Source organism: Schistocerca nitens, chromosome 9, assembly GCF_023898315.1.
Source record: "Schistocerca nitens isolate TAMUIC-IGC-003100 chromosome 9, iqSchNite1.1, whole genome shotgun sequence".
In the NCBI taxonomy this organism is placed as follows: domain Eukaryota; kingdom Metazoa; phylum Arthropoda; class Insecta; order Orthoptera; family Acrididae; genus Schistocerca; species Schistocerca nitens.
The window spans coordinates 472,983,384-473,007,523 of NC_064622.1; the positions used below are offsets into that span (position 1 = coordinate 472,983,384).

The following is a 24,140-nucleotide window of genomic DNA, read 5'->3' on the forward strand; positions in this document are numbered from 1 at the left end:
CACTCTCTAAGTGTTCTGCCCACAAAGCGCAGTCTTTGTTTCACCTTCCCCACAGTATTATCTATGTGGTCTTTCCAATTTAAGTTGCTCGTAATTGTAATTCCTAGGTATTTAGTCGAATTGACAGCCCTTAGATTTGTGTGATTTATTGTATGCCCAAAATTTACTGGATTTCTTTCAGTACCCATGTGGATGACCTTACATTTTTCTTTGTTTAGTGCCAATTGCCACTTCTCTCACCATACAGAAATTCTCTCTAGATCATTTTGTAATTGGAACTGATTGTCTGATGATTTTACTAGACACAGTAAATTATAGTGTCATCTGAAAACAATCTAAGGGGGCTGCTCAGATTATCACCTAGATTATTTATGTAAATCAGGAACAGCAGAGGGCCTATGACACTACCTTGCGGAACACCAGATATCACTTCTGTTCTACTTGATGATTTACCACTTATCACTACGAACTGTGACCTCTCTGAGAGGAAATCACCAATCCAGTCACACAGCTGAGATGATACTCCATATGCACGCAATTTGATTAATAGTCACTTCTGAGGAAAGGTTTCTGGAAATCTAGGAATATGGAATCGATCTGAGATCCCTTGTCGACAGCACTCATTACTTCATGGGAATAAAGAGCTAGCTGTTGTAGTGGGACGAAATTAAGCGTCACCCATCCACCAGTGTCAGCCCAGTTTGCAGGTGAATATAAGTTAATTTAGTTTTGTTTATGTATTTTTCTTAATATTTGTAATAGCTGTAAATTATCTAAAAGTTTTGTATTTTTTTATGTTTCATGTACGGAGAGGGCGGCGCAACGAACGGAGACAGCATCTTCGTTGCCGCGACCAGAGAGGAAATTGCTGGCCGCTATACGTCGTGGGTCGACAGCCAAGGAGCAACAGAAGATCCTGGAACCGAGTTGTTGCGTCGTGCTTCTAAAAATTAAAAATGAATTTTTTGTACTCTTTTTGTACAACAATGACGTCATATAGAGCTTAATCCTATTGAAAAGTCAGTCCTAGTTTGTCAACGGTCAAGTTCACCTCTGTATGTGTAGGAAGCTAATAAAATAGTGGATGCTACTAAAGTTGAAACACGTGTTCTGAGGATTTATTTATGAAGAATTATGTGAATGGATTAATAATATATTGGACAAGATTATTGAATTCTGACAGCGGTCATCGAAACTTTGAATCTCAAAGGTTTATTCAATGCGTGATTCTGATATCGATTAAATCAAGATAACATGTGTCAATATAATTTCTGAGGAGAAACAAACGAAATTTAAATCGAAAAAGTTTGCGAAAACCAATTGGCCCAAGTGATGTAATTCTTTGCATACGACTCAATTGATGTTTTACAGTTTCGTTCAAGAACCATTCTATGACAATTTAAAAAGAATATAAATCATTTTGAAGTGGGTTGTAACTGACGTAGGTGACGAAGTCTGCACATGGTCATATATCAACGAAAACCATTTATAAAAAACTTACGTCGTTACACTACACTGTGTTGCATAAGAACAACATTTTCTGAATCCATGTAAGTTATGTATCAATAAGACATTTTCTTCATGATGTTCAAGTACAGTATATGCTCCAAAATCCTACTGCAAATTGAGGTCAGTGATATGGGTCTGTAATTCAATGGGTTACTCCTATTTACTTTCTTGAATATTGGTGTAACCTGTGCTACTTTCCATTCTGTAGGAACAGACCTTTTGTCAAGTGAGCAGTTGTATATGATTGCTAATAAAGGCGCTATTGTGTCTGAATACTCTGAAAGGAACCTGATTGATATACCATCTGGACAGGAAGACTTGCCTTTCTTAAGTGATTTGAGTTGTTTTGCAACACCTAAGATATCTACTTTTATGTCACTCATGCTAACACCTGTTCTGGTTTCGAATTCTGGAATATTTACTTCATTTTCTTTCATGAATGAATTACGGAAAACTGTATTTAGTAACACCGCGTTAGTGGCACCATCATCGGTAACATTTCCATCGCTATCGCGCAGTGACGGTTTTGACTGTTTTTTGCCACTGGTGTACTTTACATATGACCAGAACCTCTTTGGGTTTTCTGCCATATTTAGAGACAATGTTTCATTGTGGAAACTATTAAAAGCATCTCGCATTGACGTCCACACTAAATTTTGAGCTTCCTTGAAACTTAGCCAGTATTCGGGATTTTATGTTCTTCTGAATTTGGCATGCTTTTTTCATTGCTTCTGCAACAGTGTTCTGACATGTTTTGTATACCATGGTCGATCAGTCCCATCTCTTATTAACTTATGCGGTATGAATCTATCTATTGCTGTCGATGCTGTATCTTTAAATTTGAGCCATATCTGGTCTACACATACGTAATTAGCTTGGAACAAATGGAGACTCTCTCTTAGGAAGGCATCAAGCGAATTTTTATCTGCTGTTTTAAATAGATATATTTGCTTTTATTTTTAGTGGTTTTGGTTGATATGGTTTCGAGCCTCGCTACAATGACCTTGTGTTCACTAATCCCTGTATCCATCATGGCACCCTCAATTAGATCAGGATTATTTGTGGCTAAGAGATCAAGTATGTTTTCACAGCCATTTACAATTTGTGTGGGCTCATGAACTAATTGATCAAAGTAATTCTTAGAGAAAGCAGTACAATTTCAGAAGATGTTTTCTGTTTCCACTGGCTTTGAACATGTATTTTCGCCAACAAATCGAGGGTAGATTGAAGTCTCCACCAATTATAACTGTATGAGTGGGGTACTTATTTGTAACGAGATTCAAGTTTTCTTTGAACCATTCAGCTATTATATGGTCATATATCAACGAAAACCATTTATAAAAAACTTACGTCGTTACACTACACCGTGGCGACCTTAGAAACAGGACTTGCGTGCAACTAAGGCACACAGGTACGAAACAAAACATCAAGAGTCCTTTGGAAGTCAACGCGAGTTTTCGTGGAGCCTTCACCAGCCAGCGGCGACTTCGCGGGGGTGGGCATCTGACGGAGTGCAGCCAAGCAGTACGGTCACGCAGTTGTTCCACGAGAAGGCGCATCTGTTGGGCAGCAGCTGAACGCTGCAAACCCCGACAGCCTTTTTTCTCCCTAAACTAATAGGCCCAGTACGTCAGCTGCGGGGCGTTCCTCCGGCTGGTATTAGAGGTGTTGCTGAGGGCTTCGCCTGTCTACGGCGGTGCCGTAAGTGGTTGCAGCCAGTGACGTCTCCGGTGTTCGACTCAGCGTCCTGCCGGTTGCGGAAGCGGGGTCGCAGCATCTCAGCGGCTGCATCGACGGCTGTTACATCTGCAGCCCTTTGCAGCACACTGATCACCGAGAACTACAAACTACAATATTAGTGTCCGGTGAGTTTGTTTCAAGTTGGAAGTGGAGTGTTGTACATAGGGAGTGTGCTTTTACAGGATTGTTGATTACAAGTCTGCGTGTGTAACTAGTTAATATCTTACAATAATGTCGGGAAGTGAAATGTCAGACGAAGAGCAATCTATGTCCGATAGGAGCATGAGATCCCTTTTTAGGGCGATCGCTAAACTGAAACAATCTAACGAAGAATCTACTGCTAGATTAAAAGAGGAATTAAAACAGTCTAACGAAGAATCTATGGCTAGATTAAAACAGTCTAACGAAGAATCTATGGCTAGATTAAAACAGTCTAACGAAGAATCTACTGCTAGACTAAAACAGTCTAACGAAGAATCTATTGCTAGATTAAAAGAGGAATTAAAACAATCTAATGAAGAATCTACTACTAGATTGAAAGAGGAATTAAAACAGTCTAATGCTAGATTAAAAGGAGAGCTAACAAAATCGACAGACAGGTTACAGGAACATCTTCATGAAACCAGTCGAGAATTAAGTGATAAAATAGAGGCTTCTAAAGTTGAAATGCAGGAAAAATTAGTAGGACTTAGTAATAAGATTGCGGATAATTGTAAAAGGTTAGAAGAACATATCCAGGAATCGCGTGAGGAAAAAGCTCGCATGCGAAACGATATTACCGACTTAACCGAGAGACTAGATAGTGTCAATATCTTAGTTGTAAATGAAATACAGAAAAATAACGATATGTTACGAGATGAATTTTCTATGCAAACAGAAACTGTTCGTAGAGAATTATTGGAATCTATTAAAGAGGCCTCTACCAAACCTGTAGAGCTTTCTTCAATAGATAATGTAGAATTAGAGACATTAACTCATCAAGTAGAAAAAGATCATACCGAAATCGAAAAGATGAAATTTTTAATTACTGAAATATGCAGTAACCTTGAGACTGCCAAAGATAATAACATTGACGAAGGTACAGAGCGTTCACATCGTGAACACAGTGAAGAATCGATATTAGCTAATCGCGTATCCAATACAGAAACGCGAATACAGGAAATTACTAAACGGTTATCGGAATTAGATAATAATGAAAACATTTCAAGTAGTAGAAGCAATAACGTAATCAGAGACAACAGTCGCATCGAATTTGCTAGCTCGGACGACAACAATACGAATAAAGAAATCACGGCAAGCCAATCCGATGCAACTCCGTCTCTGCAATCTAAACAAAATCCAACTATTTCTCTCGCAGAATGTTTGGATGATATAACGACAAATTCAGATGTAGCAAGTCGATTTCCTGTATTCAAACCCGGAGGCGAACTTCACCCTATAATCTTTATAAAAGCTTTCGAAACATCATTATCTCCTAAATGGAGTAATGAAAAACGGATTCAATTTGTAATAGGACATTTAGAAGCAGAAGCTGCGGAATGGGCAGTACTGCATAGAACTGAATTTAGGGACTGGGATGATTTTGTTAAGCAGTTTAAACAAAATTATTGGTCAAGAGGAAAACAACAACACTTAACTTTAGAGTTGTTAGACCCTCCTCCATATTCTAAACGGTGGGGAGGTTATAGGAATTATTTTGAATGGCATTTAAACCGTGCTAAATTAATTGAAGAACCAATTATTGAAAGTCATTTAATACGAGTCCTAATTAGTAGGTTACCGTATTATGTAAAGGAAAGAATGATAGAAAGAGAATGGTCACAGCCGTGCGAATTATTAGGATATTTAGAACAGTTAGATATACTTAATAGAGAAAGGGAAGACGAGAAATTTAGATTTGGTAGAAATGACAATCCTCGAAATAATAATAATTCAGAACCACGAAAAGCTAACAACAACAATCATAGCCGGTTTTGTTATATAAAACGTCAATCTAAAGATAAAGAGAGCCAACAAAATCGTGGTAATAACTCTAAAATGCGGAAATTACACAATAACGATCATGAGATAAATCATCCTCAAGTAATTAATGAAGGTCAAGTGGTAGGTGACGTTATCATAGAAAGTTCGGAAAACTAGTAAAGTCCTTTAGTACGGGTCAACTAAAGGGAACAGTTAGTCAAGATTATACAAGACCCAATTGCAATTTAGCATTAAGCTGCCGAAAGGACGGTGATTGGCAACAAGATTTACTTCAGGAAGACAATCAGATAAGGGAGAATATAACTTATAAACCCGTTATTAAAGGTTATATTAAAGATACCGCAGTAAATATTATAATTGATTCGGGTAGCGAAGTAAGTATTTTATCTAAAGAATTATTTCAGCTTAAAAGAAAATATTGGAATTTCCCAACCTTACCTGTAACTGGGGTGAAAATTATAGGAGTTACTGGTAAAAGAAGTCAAAATATTACTGAGGAAGTTTATTTAACTTTTGAAATTGCTAAACAATTAATTGCTCACTCTGTACTCGTCGTAGCCAACTTAAATGTGGCCATAATTTTAGGTATAGATTGGCTGTGTAAATATAAAGCTATATTAGATTTTAAAGACTCTTCCTTAACCATCCATAAGGAGGCATGTAATTTTAAAGTGAGGTTTTCTAATAATCAAGTACCTGAAAATTGCTACGAATCCTTACAGATTAAGTACGCACCGACCATGAACCCATTAACAGATTTTAGTGATCTTGAATATGCAGTATACCAGTGTCAGGCTAGTAATAGTATCGAAACCGAAGTGAAAGAAAAATGTTATTCTACGAATTGTCTATCCGAACAAGAAAAGGAAGAGTTGGAATCTTTGTTGTTGGAATTTAGAGCCGTCTTCTCAGATGAACCGGGGAGAATTAAAGATTACGTTTGTAAACTTAAGATTAAAGATCAAAAACCATTCTTTAAGAAACCTTATCCTATTCCACTACAATTCAAAGAACCGGCTAGTAGAGAAATAAGTAAGATGCTAGAACAAAATATTATCGAACGATCATGTAGCGCTTTTAACAGTCCGTTGTGGGTAGTTAAGAAAGCTACTGGTGGGGTACGACTGGTTCTGGATGCCCGTGAATTAAATAAGATTATAGAGATGGAAAGAGACAGACCTATTCCTATGGAGGACGTACTTCTTAAGATTGCTGGTTCTCGTTATATGAGTACAATGGATCTAACCGCTGGCTACCATCAAGTAACATTACACCCGGATTCACGGCAATATACGGCTTTTCTTTTTGAAGGCAGATCATATCAGTTCCAAGTTTTACCGTTTGGACTTAATATATCAGTGTCAACTTTCATTAGGGCATTAGATTCTGCTTTGGGTCAGCAATTGTTACAAAAGATTATTTTATATGTAGATGATATTTTGGTAGCTACTAAAACGTGGGAAGAACACGTAGCGATATTACGGGAATTGTTTAACCGTTTAATTGACAGAGGAATTACTTTAAAATTATCTAAGTCTTACTTCGGAAAGGAGGAAGTGAGATTTTTGGGGCATATAGTGGACAGTAAAGGTATTAGGCCAGACCCAGCACGTATTGAAGCTATTGCTCGATGCCCGAGTCCTAGAAATCGGAAACAACTGAAATCATTCTTAGGAATGGTAGGATTTCTGAGAAGATTTCTTCCAGGGCAGGATATTGTTAATCCTAAATTACTAGATTTATTAAAAGAGAAGTCAGTATGGCTCTGGGGACAAGAGGAAGAGGAAGTTTTTAATAAGATAAAAGGAGCGTTAACCGAAGCCAAAATGTTATACCACCCAGATTTCAATCAGGAATTTTGTATGTGTACGGATGCCTCTGATTATGGTGTGTCTTGTGTAATATTCCAAGGTGATCTGACCAATGAAAAGGGATTGCATCGGCCTATTGGATTCGCTAGTAGAACTTTAAATAAACATGAAAGAAATTATTTTGTATCCGAGAAGGAAGCTCTCGCAGTGGTATGGGGTTTTCAACGATTTAGAGGATTATTAATGGGAAAAAAAAACAATTGTATATACTGATCATCAGGCTTTAATCTTTTTGAACAATTGTCGGTTACTTCACCGTAGGCTATTACGTTGGGTATTATGCTTGCAAGAATTTCAGTACGAAATTAGGTATATAAAAGGATCTCAGAACGTAGTTTCGGATGCTTTGTCGAGGCTTCCCGTTGGAATGGAGAATATTATCATTGCAGAAGAACCAGGAACAAATTACCATGTTTATTTCCTTTTAACTCAGGAGAACGAACGTAAGGTTAAACGGATAGTAACTGCTATTAGACGCAATCAAAGAAATGATGATCAATATAGGGACCTTATACAAAGCCTTAATAATGGGGACGAAACAGTTAACACCCGGGGTGTGTGGTTATATTTTAACGACTTGTTGTATTGGAAAGCACAGAGGGAACACCAGAGATGGAAAATCTGCATTCCGAAAACTGTTGTGTACGAGTTAATTACTTATATTCATGAAGGATACGGGCATTTTGGAATACATAAATGTATTAAACATCTAATGAAGTATTATTATTTCAAAAATATGTCCCGTGTCGTGAGGAGTATTATTAGGGCTTGTGAAACCTGTCAAAAGGTTAAAGTTAATAACAAATCTAAGCGTTATAAATTATATGCTGTAATTCCTCGAGGTTTGTGGGATCTACTGTCATTAGATTTTTTCGGCCCTCTGCCTCGTAGTTCAGGAGGATTAACTTATGTGTTTGTTGTAATGGAATGTTGGTCCAAACATGTGAAGCTATATACCTTGAAACGAGCGAATACAGCAAGCGTTATACGCTGCCTCACCCGAAATTACTTTGTTAACTGGGGCATTCCTAAACGACTTATGTCTGACAACGGTAGTGCCTTTATTAGTCAAAGATTTCAAGATATGATAAAACAATTTGGAATCAAACATATCTTAATTTCGAAATATCACCCTCAAAGTAATTTAGTAGAAAGAGTCATGAAAGAATTAGGACGATTATGTAGAACTTATTGTGCACGTAAACATACTCGGTGGGCCAAACTAATGCCTGAATTCGAAAAGATATTAAATGAATTGCCTCACCTAACGACGGGATTATCACCTATAGAAATTTTAGGCAAACGAATTATAGGTGAGCCTTTACTAGCTGCTCTACCTTGGCCACCAGTAAATGAGATCCAACAATGCATCCCAGACGAAAAAGTTTGCGAACAGATTGTTAAAAATGCCGAACGGAGAATTAAAAGTTATAATCAACATGCTATAGAACCCTCATTTCAGGTAGGAGATCTTGTGTTAGTACGATCTCATCCTAAAAGTTCTAAGATTGGTAAGGAATGTAGAAAATTCTTCTTTATCTTTGAAGGTCCATATGTTGTACATAAGATTGTACATCCCAAAGCGTTACTTCTTATGGAACCTTCATCAGGTGTAATTAAAGGATTATATAGTGTTGATCAAATGAAACCCTTCATTCCTAAATAAGTTAATATTTAGTATATGTTACACACGGAAGAGCGTTCATAGTTTATTCATGTGAAGTTTTCGTGATAGTTACGTATTATTTTAAAGAATTAAACAGAAAGCTTGAACAAGTGTTCTACAATAATCTACTGGTACTTCAAGAAAAGAAAGATAACCAAAAGGGGGATTTATATGGAAGAAATTTTGCCATTAGGTCAAAAGGAATTTTGTATATTTTAAATTTACTCGGATAGTAGGAACCAAAGGGGATGGTTAATAATTTTAGGGACCATGGGCGTCCAGAGCTATATGGCTCACGAGAACATAGCAGAGTGCCTTTGATAGAGGTTTGTAATGGTGTTAATATAGAACACACCAGACGGGGCTCTCTCGCTTGTTTCTCCTAAATAAATTGCCATTACCCAACAAGGTGTCCGAAGGTAAAGAAAGCCGTGCCGAGATTCTAAAGAAAGTTTTGCTTGATTTCTTCTTGACCACAGGCATAAATAAAGCATTAGGGAAAAGAATGACGTAAAGTAAATAGTACTATTTGTTATTGTGAGAAACTTATTAGTAATATACATTTTTGGAAAGAATAACTCCAGTAAGTGAATAAAACTGAAACTAATTTACCACAATTTGAACGCTCTGTCCCAATGTAACAACGTTAAAGAACGTACTAAATTAGTATTGATTAGCAACTATTAAGTGAAGAGGAGTAATCTCCATATATCCGGTTATGAACTACCATAATAGCACAAATAAGAGTAAATGACAAATAGTCACAACAAGATCGTATTAAAAGGATTAAATCTATCTAAGAGCAAGGACTCTAGAGTACGTAAAATGTGAGGAAAATGTATTAACAGTTAAATATTGTATATTGAAAAATTTTATTTTCGGTTAAAACCTGACAAACTGAGCTTGTGGGTGGGGTATGTAGTGGGACGAAATTAAGCGTCACCCATCCACCAGTGTCAGCCCAGTTTGCAGGTGAATATAAGTTAATTTAGTTTTGTTTATGTATTTTTCTTAATATTTGTAATAGCTGTAAATTATCTAAAAGTTTTGTATTTTTTTATGTTTCATGTACGGAGAGGGCGGCGCAACGAACGGAGACAGCATCTTCGTTGCCGCGACCAGAGAGGAAATTGCTGGCCGCTATACGTCGCGGGTCGACAGCCAAGGAGCAACAGAAGATCCTGGAACCGAGTTGTTGCGTCGTGCTTCTAAAAATTAAAAATGAATTTTTTGTACTCTTTTTGTACAACAATGACGTCATATAGAGCTTAATCCTATTGAAAAGTCAGTCCTAGTTTGTCAACGGTCAAGTTCACCTCTGTATGTGTAGGAAGCTAATAAAATAGTGGATGCTACTAAAGTTGAAACACGTGTTCTGAGGATTTATTTATGAAGAATTATGTGAATGGATTAATAATATATTGGACAAGATTATTGAATTCTGACAGCGGTCATCGAAACTTTGAATCTCAAAGGTTTATTCAATGCGTGATTCTGATATCGATTAAATCAAGATAACGTGTGTCAATATAATTTCTGAGGAGAAACAAACGAAATTTAAATCGAAAAAGTTTGCGAAAACCAATTGGCCCAAGTGATGTAATTCTTTGCATACGACTCAACTGATGTTTTACAGTTTCGTTCAAGAACCATTCTATGACAATTTAAAAAGAATATAAATTATTTTGAAGTGGGTTGTAACTGACGTAGGTGACGAAGTCTGCACATGGTCATATATCAACGAAAACCATTTATAAAAAACTTACGTCGTTACACTACACTGTGTTGCATAAGAACAACATTTTCTGAATCCATGTAAGTTATGTATCAATAAGACATTTTCTTCATGATGTTCAAGTACAGTATATGCTCCAAAATCCTACTGCAAATTGAGGTCAGTGATATGGGTCTGTAATTCAATGGGTTACTCCTATTTACTTTCTTGAATATTGGTGTAACCTGTGCTACTTTCCATTCTGTAGGAACAGACCTTTTGTCAAGTGAGCAGTTGTATATGATTGCTAATAAAGGCGCTATTGTGTCTGAATACTCTGAAAGGAACCTGATTGATATACCATCTGGACAGGAAGACTTGCCTTTCTTAAGTGATTTGAGTTGTTTTGCAACACCTAAGATATCTACTTTTATGTCACTCATGCTAACACCTGTTCTGGTTTCGAATTCTGGAATATTTACTTCATTTTCTTTCATGAATGAATTACGGAAAACTGTATTTAGTAACACCGCGTTAGTGGCACCATCATCGGTAACATTTCCATCGCTATCGCGCAGTGACGGTTTTGACTGTTTTTTGCCACTGGTGTACTTTACATATGACCAGAACCTCTTTGGGTTTTCTGCCATATTTAGAGACAATGTTTCATTGTGGAAACTATTAAAAGCATCTCGCATTGACGTCCACACTAAATTTTGAGCTTCCTTGAAACTTAGCCAGTATTCGGGATTTTATGTTCTTCTGAATTTGGCATGCTTTTTTCATTGCTTCTGCAACAGTGTTCTGACATGTTTTGTATACCATGGTCGATCAGTCCCATCTCTTATTAACTTATGCGGTATGAATCTATCTATTGCTGTCGATGCTGTATCTTTAAATTTGAGCCATATCTGGTCTACACATACGTAATTAGCTTGGAACAAATGGAGACTCTCTCTTAGGAAGGCATCAAGCGAATTTTTATCTGCTGTTTTAAATAGATATATTTGCTTTTATTTTTAGTGGTTTTGGTTGATATGGTTTCGAGCCTCGCTACAATGATCTTGTGTTTACTAATCCCTGTATCCATCATGGCACCCTCAATTAGATCAGGATTATTTGTGGCTAAGAGATCAAGTATGTTTTCACAGCCATTTACAATTTGTGTGGGCTCATGAACTAATTGATCAAAGTAATTCTTAGAGAAAGCAGTACAATTTCAGAAGATGTTTTCTGTTTCCACTGGCTTTGAACATGTATTTTCGCCAACAAATCGAGGGTAGATTGAAGTCTCCACCAATTATAACTGTATGAGTGGGGTACTTATTTGTAACGAGATTCAAGTTTTCTTTGAACCATTCAGCTATTATATCATCTGAGTCGGGGGGTCGGTAGAAGGAGCCAATTATTATTTTGGTATGGCTGTTGAGTATAACCTCTACCCATAGTAATTCACAGGAACTATCTATTTCAACTTCACAACAAGATAAACTACTACCAACAGACACAAACACACCACCACCTACTTTATTTAATCTATCCTTTCTGAACACGGTTTGTGCCTCTGTAAAAATTTTGGCAGTATTTATCTCTGGATTTAGCCAGCTTTCTGTTCCTATAATCATTTCAGTTTCAGTGCTTTCTATCAGCGCATGAAGCTTGTGGTCATTAACGACCACAAGTAATGTCAATACCAACAAAACTTCACAAAGTTATTAGCTAAAACCAAAAATTCAAGCAGCAACTGGAACACTCAATGAAATTAAAACACTGAATGAAAATTTTACTGAAATATTTCGCAAGAAACAATGCGAAATGTCAGCTGGAAAGTAAAGCACAAAACTTAATTAATGACTTCAATGCAAAGAAAACTCAAAAAACACAGTGAGCAAACATTCCAGAAGTTTATTAAATCATTATTTCACCACAAACAGCACAAGACATCAGTGAAAACTATTAAATTTGATTACTGTATAACAGTGCACAAATAACTTTGTCAGTACTTGTTTTGTAATGTCAGTACTTTGTCCGTACTTAGCTTTATAGCCGCTACAGCTGCAACTGCACACCACAAAATGTAAACACACTACTGAGGCACGAGGCTTGGACGAACGACGAAAGCACTTTCATTAAAGTAATTCTTTATACCTAACGATGTTCATTTAGGTACACCAACAACGCATGAAATGTTTTCCAAAGGCACAAAACAATCTTTCTTCTCATGCCAAAAGAATGACACTGCTGGTCCAGGTGGGTGGAGAAAAAATAATGCAACGTCTCCTTCAACACAGACATTTCTGATGAAGGTGAAGTACCACCTAGCATAATATACAGCTGCTACAAAAGAATTTTGTTGAGGATGAGTGCATGTTCATTTTGGGGTATTTTCATTTAATGAAAAAGTCAAGGAGGGCTTTTCAGAAGAAATTACTCTCCTGATCTCTAAGGAATCACAAGAAGATGGTTTGTAATGGTGAAAATTCCTGGTACCAGGTATTGTGCAGGTTGTCAAAAATCTCTTGTTGCAGTTGTTGCATAGGAAGTCTTCATTGACTTTGTCTGAGAAGTGAAAACACATATGTCAGTATTAGATTTGCAGAAATCATAAACACCAGATGCAGCTCTTTTTTGTGAATCATCTGGTAGTTGAAGAGTAGCTCTTCTCAGTATACATTTGAAAGTTCCTCCCAAATGATTGCACACAAATTTATCATGACTAGTAGCAAAAAAGGAATGCTCACACAAATTTTTAAACCTTTTTCTATTCTTATATTGAGCAGCACATCCATCAGTGAAATAATGCAATTTCTTCACTTGTGAGAAATGCTCTGCCAGCCACTTAACCATATCTTTCTGGACAGCATTTACAAATCCTACATCATGTATTGCTAATTTACTTGTGCAGTATGTAAGTTCTTTGTATGTTCCTTCAATCTGTTCTGCATCCAAAAGCAGTTTTACATTTTGGTGGATACCACACACACACACACACACACACACACACACACACACACACACACACACACACACACTGACCAATGTTAATGTTTGGGTTCTCCCATTTAAAACAAGAGTGCATTTCTCTGAAGTTGTAAAGGATGAGGGTTTTTTGCATATAAACATTCTTCTAAATGCTAACTTTGTCTTTTGCTCCTGGCAACATTTTAGTATATTCATAATTTTGGTAGAAATTAGTGACAATCTTTACCGCTTCATCAGTAATAACTTTCCCCCTTTTTGGGTTAGGAATTGATTAAATACCCATTTTTTGTTTTCAGTTTCCTTGCTTGTCAAACCACATATTCACACACACTGAATTCTGACATGTTTTCTTTAGACCAAGAGGGTGGAGCTAAAGTTAAAATTTGAATTTTTTCTGGTACCCTTACAGTAGCCACTTTTTCTTTCATCAACAATATTATGGCATCAAAATCTTCGGCTTTCTTAACAATTTCATCATCAAATTTCTCTTCTCGTTGGTCAGAATCCTCAATGCAGCAATCTATTGCCCCTCAAACTTTTCTTTCCAAAACATGCTTCACTTTTTCTATCTTCTGAGATTGCTGAGATTTGGAGTGGAGTGGTTTTGAGGGAGAGCACCCCAAATCATGTAATGTTTTATTTTTATCCTCAATACTTTGATTTTTCAGTACTGGTTCATGAAATGTCACCTCCATGTCATCCGCGTCACTTTCATTTTTATCACTGATGTCAGTTTTCTATTCACAAATCTTATCACATGTTGTACACAGTTTTTGTTCTATTTTACATACATTCTTCTAGCACTTAATGTTTCTGACAAAGACATGCAAACTGACCTCAAAGATTTTTAAATGTTTGTCTGTGTTTTTTGAAAGGTCACAACAAGTTCTTTGATGATTTTCAAAAGCTTTTAAATGACAGTGTCTATAGACTGGCAATGGCAAGGAAAGCGTTTCTGAAGAAGAGAAATTTGTTAACATCGACTATAGATTTAAATGTCAGAAAGTTGTTTCTGAAAGTATTTGTATGGAGTGTAGCCATGTTGTTGTTGTTGTCGTCTTCAGTCCTGAAACTGGTTTGATGCACCTCTCCATGCTACTCTATCCTGTGCAAGCTTCTTCATCTCCCACTACCTACTGCAACCTACATCCTTCTGAATCTGCTTAGTGTATTCATCTCTTGGTCTCCCTCTACGATTTTTACCCTCCACACTGCCCTCCAATACTAAATTGGTGATCCCTTGATGCCTCAGAACATGTCCTACCAACCGATCCCTTCTTCTGGTCAAGTAGTGCCACAAACTTCTCTTCTCCCCAATCCTATTCAATACTTCCTCATTAGTTATGTGATCTACCCATCTAATCTTCAGCATTCTTCTGTAGCACCACATTTCAAAAGCTTCTATTCTCTTCTTGTCCAAACTATTTATCGTCCATTTTTCACTTCCATACATGGCTACCCTGCATACAAATACTTTCAGAAATGACTACCTGACACTTAAATCTATACTCGATGTTAACAAATTTCTCTTCTTCAGAAACACTTTCCTTCCCATTGCCAGCCTACATTTTATATCCTCTCTACTTCGACCATGATCAGTTACTTTGCTCCCCAAATAGCAAAACTGCTTTACTGCTTTAAGTGTCTCATTTCCTAATCTAATCCCCTCAGCATCACCCGACTTAATTCGACTACATTCCATTATCCTCATTTTGCTTTTGTTGATGTTCATCTTATATCTTCCTTTCAAGACACTATCCATTCCGTTCAACTGCTCTTTCAAGTCCTTTGCTGTTTCTGACAGAATTACAATGTCATCGGCGAACCTCAAAGTTTTTATTTCCTCTCCATGGATTTTAATACCTACTCCGAATTTTTCTTTTGTTTCCTTCACCGCTTGCTCAACATACAGATTAATAACATCAGGGAGAGACTACAACCCTGTCTCACTCCCTTCCCAACCACTGCTTCCCTTTCATGTCCCTCGACTCTTATAACTGCCATCTGGTTTCTGTACAAATTGTAAATAGCCTTTCGCTCCCTGTATTTTACCACTGCCACCTTCAGAATTTGAAAGAGAGTATTCCAGTCAACATTGTCAAAAGCTTCCTCTAAGTCTACAAATGCTAGAAATGTAGGTTTCCCTTTTCTTAATCTAGCTTCTAAAATAAGTCGTAGGGTCAGTATTGCCTCACGTGTTCCCATATTTCTACGGAACCCAAACTGGTCTTCCCCGAGGTCGGCCTCTACTAGTTCTTCCATTGGTCTGTAAAGAATTCGCGTTAGTATTTTGCAGCTGTGACTTATTAAACTGATAGTTCGGTAATTTTCACATCTGTCAACACCTGACTTCTTTGGGATTGGAATTATTATATTCTTCTTGAAGTCTGAGGGTATTTCGGCTGTTTCATACATCTTGCTCACCAGATGGTAGAGTTTTGTCGGGACTGGCTCTCCCAAGGCCGTCAGTAGTTCCGATGGAATGTTGTCTACTCTGGGGGCCTTGTTTCGACTCACGTCTTTCAGTGCTCCGTCAAACTCGTCACGCAGTATCGTATCTCCCATTTCATCTTCATCTCCATCCTCTTCCATTTCCATAATATTGTCCTCAAGTACACCGCCCTTGTATAGACCCTCTATATACTCCTTCCACCTTTCTGCTTTCCCTTCTTTGCTTAGAACTGGGTTTCCATCTGAGCTCTTGATATTCATACATGTGGTTGTCTTTTTTCAAAAGGTCTCTTTAATTTTCCTGTAGGCAGTATCTATCTTACCTGTAGTGAGATAAACCTCTACATCCTTACATTTGTCCTCTAGCCATCCCTGCTTAGCCATTTTGCACTTCCTGTCGATCTCAGTTTTGAGACGTTTGTATTCCTTTTTGCCTGCTTCATTTACTGCATTTTTATATTTTCTCCTTTCATCAATTAAATTCAATATTTCTTCTGTTACCCAAGGATTTCTACTAGCCCTCGTCTTTTTACCTATTTGATCCTCTGCTGCCTTCACTACTTCATCCCTCAGAGCTACCCATTCTTCTTCTACTGTATTTCTTTCCCCCATTCCTGTCAAGTGTTCCCTTATGCTCTCCCTGAAACTCTGTACAACCTCTGGTTTAGTCAGTTTATCCAGGTGCCATCTCCTTAAATTCCCACCTTTTTGCAGTTTCTTCAGTTTTAATCTACAGTTCATAACCAATAGATTGTGGTCAGGGTCCACATCTGCCCCTGGAAATGTCTTACAATTTAAAACCTGGTTCCTAAATCTATGTCTTACCATTATATAATCCATCTGATACTTCTAGTATCTCCAGGATTCTTCCATGTATACAACCTTCTTGTATGATTCTTGAACCAAGTGTTATCTATGATTAAGTTGTGCTCTGTGCAAAATTGTACCAGGCGGCTTCCTCTTTCATTTCTCTCCCCCAATCCATATTCACCCACTATGTTTCCTTCTCTCCCTTTTCCTACACTCGAATTCCAGTCACCCATGACTATTAAATTTTCGTCTCCCTTCACTACCTGAATAATTTCTTTTATCTCATCATACATTTCATCAATTTCGTCATCATCGGCAGAGCTAGTTGGCATATAAACTTGTACTACTGTAGTAGGCATGGGCTTTGTGTCTATCTTGGCCAGAATAATGCGTTCACTATGCTATTGGTAATAGCTTACCTGCACTCCTATTTTTTTATTCATTATTAAACCTACTCCTGCATTACCCCTATTTGATTTTGTGTTTATAACTCTGTAGTCACCTGACCAGAAGTCTTGCTCCTCCTGCCACCGAACTTCACTAATTCCCACTATATCTAACTTTAACCATCCATTTCCCGTTTTAAATTTTCTAACCTACTTGCCCGATTAAGGTATCTGACATTCCACGCTCCGATCCGTAGAATGCCAGTTTTCTTTCTCCTGATAACGACATCCTCTTGAGTAGTCCCCGCCCGGAGATCCGAATGGGGGACTATTTTACCTCCGGAATATTTTACCCAAGAGGATGCCATCATCATTTAATTATATATTATAGCTGCATGCCCTCGGGAAAAATTACGGCTGTAGTTTCCCCTTGCTTTCAGCCGTTCACAGTACCAGCGCAGCCTGGCTGTTTTGGTTATTGTTACAAGGCCAGATCAGTCAATCATCCAGACTGTTGCCCTTGCAACTACTGAAAAGGCTGCTGCCCCTCTTCAGGAACCACACATTTGTCTGGCCTTTCAACAGATACCGCTCCATTGTGGTTGTACCTACGGTACGGCTATCTGTATCACTGAGGCACGCAAGCCTCCCCACCAACGGCAAGGTCCATGGTTCATGGTGGGAGGGAGCCACATATGGAAGTGAAACGTGGACGATAAATAGTTTAGACAAGAAGAGAATAGAAGCTTTCAAAATGTGGTGCTACAGAAGAATGCTGAAGATTAAATTGGTAGATCACATAACTAATGAGGAGGTATTGAATAGAATTGGGGAGAAGAGGAGCTTGTGGCACAACTTGATTAGAAGAAGGGATTGGTTAGTAGGACATGTTCTGAGACATCGATGGATCACCAATTTAGTATTGGAGGGCAGCGTGGAGGGTAAAAATCATAGATGGAGACCAAGAGATGAATACACTAAGCAGATTCAGAAGGATGTAGGCTGCAGTAGTTACTGGGAGATGAAGAAGCTTGCACATGATAGAGTAGCATGGAGAGCTGCATCAAACCAGTCAGGACTGAAGACCACAACAACAACACCACCAACAACAACAATAGTGTCTATGATGTCTACAAATAGTAGCACTTCCTTGATGTTGTGGAATGCTTGTATTGGATCACAGCAATGTCAAATCTTGTTGATCTTCACCCAGCTCTTTTATTTTTTGTAGAGTTTTTACTAGGGCACAAGTTGTCAAATAACACGTTGTTTTTCGTAAGTGCATGAATTCACATTTTCCATTGCAATTAACTGAACACTAATTCCCTTAAAACATACTTTATATGATGAGAATGATAAGGACCGCACCACAAACAGATATGACCTGTCTCACAGAAATACAAAAGGAAACTGAGGCCAGATACACTAATAGTTGCCCTTATTCTCAACAATGAATTTCAGCAATTGTTGCGTTTTTTCATGCCTATAAAGGTTTCAAACAAGCTACTGCTGTCTAAGAACACTTTATCACTGTGAGTATGTGATTGTCTGAACACACAAATACAATGTATTATAGTCTTTAAAAAATTACTAAATTACTCAAATGAAAGGAAGTTAATTTTCACACTTAAAATTAACCTGTCTGCCTAGAATGAGTTATACTTAAATATGCTAATTTGCCACCCGCGCATCTGAGGCAGTGAGACTGTGAGTGGATGAACTTACTTAAAATGACCCTTTTCCATCACAGTATTTTGTGTCCAAATGTGTGTGTCAATTAGTAGAAGATGCATGAAAATTTTTATTTTATTAGAAAGCTTACAATCTGTGGGATTATTGAAGATCAAAATGAGGTTCCCAGCAGGTTGCAGATATGTGATATAGGTATTTTTCCACATCCTCACAATTTTTCTGAAATCGAAAAATTATGTGTCTGTTACGTATGTGCTTCTCTTAACTTATGAAAAAAATTCCAAATTGAAAGCTTCATAAACACCTGAATTATGGTGTTTATGTAGGTGTCATTTAGCACTGACATTCTTGCGGAGCCCAGTTATCAGAATATACATTTAAAATTCAGTGTAAGTTACAGTTATAATCTGAGACCAGAAAGATTTTGCAGAAGTTCCTATGTTGTAAGTATAAGCAAATGTGAAAAGTTTTGTGAAAACATGAGATAGAGGGTTATGAAACATTGAATTATTGCATGTGGAATGGCCCCTTGGACAGTCTGTAGTTGAGCAATAAGTGAAGACAGCGCCTGTAAGTATATAAATAGAATAACATTGTAGACACCACAAAGTGAATTTTCTGGAATCATGTCAGCATAACATGGGCTCATAGTAAAAATGTAATCTACAGACTATCTCAAACAATTTGAGGAAATAATGACACAGAAAAACATGTTCCATTTGGGAAAAGCAGGTACCATATGACTGGCACTGTATGTGGGAAAGTAGAATGTTACTTCACGTTACTGAAGCAATTTCTTCTTGGCCTTCATTTGACTTTCTCTAACATGACAGTGCTATATCTAGTGCTATGATCTATTGTAAATCCCTCACCAAAAAAAAAAAAAAAAAAAAAAAAAAAACACATGTCCAGTTCTTTGAAAAAAGCACAGGTCACACCTGGAGAAGTGATCCACAAAACTTGATTTGTTGTAGAATCTTAGAAGATATTCGGAGCTCAAACACAGAGGTATCTTGAACAGAATAACTCCCTTAATTCCAGCCAGCATGGATTGTGAAAACACTGATCATATGAAACCCAACTCATAATTTTCTCACATGATATACTGAAAGCTTTGAAGCAAGGCAGTCAGTTAGATGCAGTATTTCTTGATTTCTGAAAAGAATTTGACTCAGTAACACACCTATGCTTATTGTAAAAAGTATGATCGTATGCAGTATCAAGTGAAATTTGTGTCTGGATTGAGGACTTTTTGATAGGGACAATGCAGCATGCTATCCAGAATGGAGAGTCATTGTTAGATGTAGAAGTAATTCAAGTGTGCACCAGGGAAATGTGTTGGGACCCTTGCTGTTTATGTTGTACATTAATGACTTTGCAGACAATATTAATGGTAACCTGAGACTTTCTGCAGATGATGCAGTTATCTATAATGAAGTACTGTCTAAAAGAAGCAGCATAAATATTTATTCAGATCATGATAAGATTTCAAAGTAGTGCAAAGATTGCCTACTTGCTTTATATGGTCAGAAATGTAAAATTGTGCACTTCACAAAACAAAAAAACACAGCATCCTATGACTATAATATCAGTTAGTCACTGTTGGAATCAGCAAACTCTTACAAATACCTGGATGTAACCTTATGTAGGGATACGAAATGGAATGATCACAAAGGTTCAGTTGAGGGTTAAGCAGGTTTATTGGTCTATTGGGGAAGGTCAACCATTTCACAATGGTGATTGCTTACAAATCACTCATGCAACCAGTTCTAGAATATTGCTTAGGTATGTGAGATCTATATCAAATAGGACTAACAGAGGATATTAATTGTATACAGAGAAGGGCAGTACGAATGGCCACAGGTCTGATCTGTGGGAGAGTGTCGTAGAGATAGTGAAGCAACTGAACTGGAAGACTCTTGATGATAAATGCAAACTATCCTGAGAAAGTCTGTCAACAAAGTTTCAAGAACCAGGTTTACATAATTACACTAGGAATATAGTACAGCTCCACATAGGGATCATGAGGATAAGATCAGAATAATTACTGCATACACAGATTCATTTAAGCACTCATTCTTCCTATACATGAGTGGAACAGGAAGAAACCCTAATAACTGGTACAATGGGATATATCATCTGCCATGAACTTCACAGTGGTTTGCAGAGTATAGGTGTAGATCTACATGTAAATGCTGTGTACTCTAATTAACAGGAAGTGCGAACACAAGGGGTGGTGGAAATGTGAATTCGTCTGCTGTAGTCATTTTCATATTAATAGTTTAATAAATATACATAGCATAGCATTAGCTATGAAACATCTTTTATATTTTTGTGAAATGGACAGTTACTGAAAAATTGCCCATTTGAGCTTAAATGATAGGTGACACTGCATTGGGGCAGTTTAATGAAATCTGTGGCTGATAGGACAGCATTTATTGTGTACATTTAATGAAAATTTCATCTTTAACTTGTGAGTCTTAACTAAGAATAAAATGTTAAAAGTGTAGGAAAGGGATTTTTGCATGGCTGAAAAACTGTAAATTTTTGTAATATTTAACAATTTTTTTTATTGGATCAAGGAAATTGTTAGTACAGTTTTCATGTTCTTTATGTTTCATATATCTCTAAACACTTTTGTTCTTCTTTTTACAGTTGTCATGTTGTCCCCTTGGATACGTTGGCTTTGTGTCATGCCACCTCTTCGCATATGTTGATTATGTATCACTGTGCTGCAACAAAGAAGATCAAAGAATTAACTTTCAGGTTCAGAAACTTACAAAAACGAGTACACTTGAGATAATAATGGTAATAACTTAAAGTGCATGTAAAGTATATATAGGTGCTTATAATTATTTGTCTATAAAGGTAAAGGTGTTCTTGGCTACATCATTGATTGTTTTTTTGAATGTATTTAAATCTCTGTCTTCCCCTAAAATTCTTTCTAGTGCGAGTACCATGGAAAATAATAACACATGTCCCGTCATGCTGTCCCTTCTCCTTATCCGTGCCTTCAATGTTTTCCTTTTCTTGATGATTCTGCAGAGAAACTCCTCATTTCTTGTGTTATCCATCCAGTATCCTTTTGTAACACCACCTCTCAATTGTTACAGTTCTCTACTTTTCTGGTTTTCCCATAGTCCAAGATTCACTTCTGTATGATGGTGTTCTTCAGACATATATTTCCAGAAATTTCTTCTTCACTCTGAGGCTTCTTTTAATGAGGAATGTCCACTTTGTGTGTACTAGTAGCATCATATATCTTCTTTGTTTCATCTATCATCCATTATTTTGTTACAAGGTAGCAAGATTCCTTCTCTTTGTTTAGTGTATGGTTCGTGCCTTGATTTTAAGTTTGTCACCTATGTCATTCCTGTTACTCCTGATTAGTTTCGTCATTCTTCGGTTTACTCTCAATCCATATTCTGTGACCAATACTCTGTACATTCTATTTACTCTATGAGCTGGGTAGACTGTTGTTCAATGATTTAATCCTGTGTGTATCTCAACACAGTGAAACTAGAAACTGGGCTACATGAAAAACTCATTCATGCAATCATTGACAAACTTTACCACATGCAGTCACAGGAGAAATGGTGAAGAAATATGGTAGCTTCTAAGGATACATGTCACCATTCCACATTAATCCTCAACAAACAGTACACACAAATTATCCCGTATCTATGCACTAATAACTAGGCATGGAAGGTAATAAACCATTAAAAGCATAAATGAAAGAATACAGGAAAGAAAAACATATATAAAACACAATGCCTCCTGTATCTAGTGCATAATGTTTGACAGAACATTGTTTGTAAACACTTGCAGATGGTGCATGTGACACAACACTCCATACCGGCAGATGATCACTACATCAGTCCTCCTGGTGGAAGCAGAACACTATCCAAAAATTGGGCTGGAAAATGGATGTGTCAACCAGAATTTGTTTTGCACGCTGCTGGTAGATTTGCTTATGCTGGAGTTGGCACTGTTGACAGTGATGTTGGTGATGGAACAACTGTTGGATGAGGCTGGAGCCATGGAACGTCTGATGGGACTGCTTCTTGAGACGTATGGGACTGCTTCTTGAGACGTGTGTGCCAGCTTGGCCCTGACAGTGGAAACTGTGATCAACTTCTCATTAATCAAAATGTCAAATGTTTTTCCTCATTGCAAGTGTAGTTCTAGAAAGATCTGCTAATGATATTTTCATGGATATTAATAAATGGTTTAAAGCCAACTCACTGACATTAAACTTCGAAAAGACACACTATATGCAATTTAGAACCTGTAAGAGGTTTCCACCCAGCATATGCATAAAATATGAAGAAGAGCAGATAGAAGAGGTTGACAGTCTTAAATTCCTGGGATTACAACTTGATAATGAATTCAGTTGGGAAGAGCACATCACAGAACTGCATAAACGCCTTAACAAATCTGTATTTGCAATTCAAGTGTTAGCAGACATAGGCGACATAAAAATGAAAAAGCTTGCATACTTTGCCTACTTTCATTCCATAATGTCATATGGTATAATATTTTGGGGTAACTCTTCAAGTCAAACAAAAGTTTTCAGAGTCCAAAAGCGTGTAATACGTATTATTTGTGGAGTAAATTCACGGACGTCCTGTAGAAACCTCTTCAAAGAACTGGGTATACTAACTACTGCCTCTCAGTATATTTACTCATTAATGAAATTTGTCCTAAATAATATATCTCTTTTTCCAACAAACAGCTCAGTTCATACATACAATACCAGGAACAAAAATGATCTGCACAAGGACTTAAAAGCACTTACTTTAGTTCAAAAAGGGGTCCACTACTCAGGAACACTCATCTTCAATAATTTGCCAGTAAACATAAAAAATTTAGTTACAAATAAAGATCAGTTTAAAAGGAGCCTGAAAGACTTACTAGTGGCCAACTCCTTCTACTCCATTGACGAATTTATTCATAGAAACAAATGATGTATTGTATATATTCATACTATTAGTATTGTTATTTCAGCTTAAAAAAAAAAAATAAAATAAAATAAAATTTACATGTTCCACATCCACGAGGATCTCCTCAGCACAGATCTATGGAACGTAAACTAATCTAATCTAATCTAAAGTGTGTAATGTGGGTCTGTGTATGGAGGCTATTGAGACATTTTGATGCCCTCTGCATGTGGCAAGACATGGGGATGGGTACTGTGGTCCTCATTCACAAAGGTAGAGGCTGTTCCTTGTCTAGAAGGCTGATGGGTGGCAGAACTAGGTTATGTTGTCTCTGAGCTGACAGAAAAGGTTGGGCTGATCTCGGTCCAGTAGTGGCAGTGTGTCGAGCCCACAAAT

General features: G+C 37.2%; 1 protein-coding gene and 1 long non-coding RNA gene across 4 annotated transcripts in view; one reads left to right on the forward strand and one right to left on the reverse strand.

The window, feature by feature from the left end:
* The first annotated feature begins 1,041 nt into the window (after positions 1 to 1,041).
* LOC126203030 (uncharacterized) overlaps positions 1,042 to 24,140 on the forward strand; it is a 49,264-nt gene continuing 26,165 nt past the window's right edge. Inside the window, exons 1-3 of one of the 3 annotated variants that reach the window (XR_007540216.1) lie at positions 1,042 to 1,550; positions 21,460 to 21,612; positions 22,633 to 23,334. This is a non-coding gene — a long non-coding RNA (uncharacterized LOC126203030). Of the gene's footprint in view, positions 1,551 to 10,060; positions 10,585 to 21,459; positions 21,613 to 22,632; positions 23,335 to 24,140 lie in introns of those variants that run through there. The other 2 variants (XR_007540215.1, XR_007540217.1) reach the window with 2 other exon arrangements.
* Positions 21,355 to 24,140, reverse strand: part of LOC126203029 (uncharacterized) — a 54,272-nt gene continuing 51,486 nt past the window's right edge. Inside the window, exon 2 of the mRNA XM_049937268.1 lies at positions 21,355 to 21,536. The gene's annotated coding sequence lies outside the window, so the exon portion shown is untranslated. The remainder of the gene's footprint in view (positions 21,537 to 24,140) is intronic.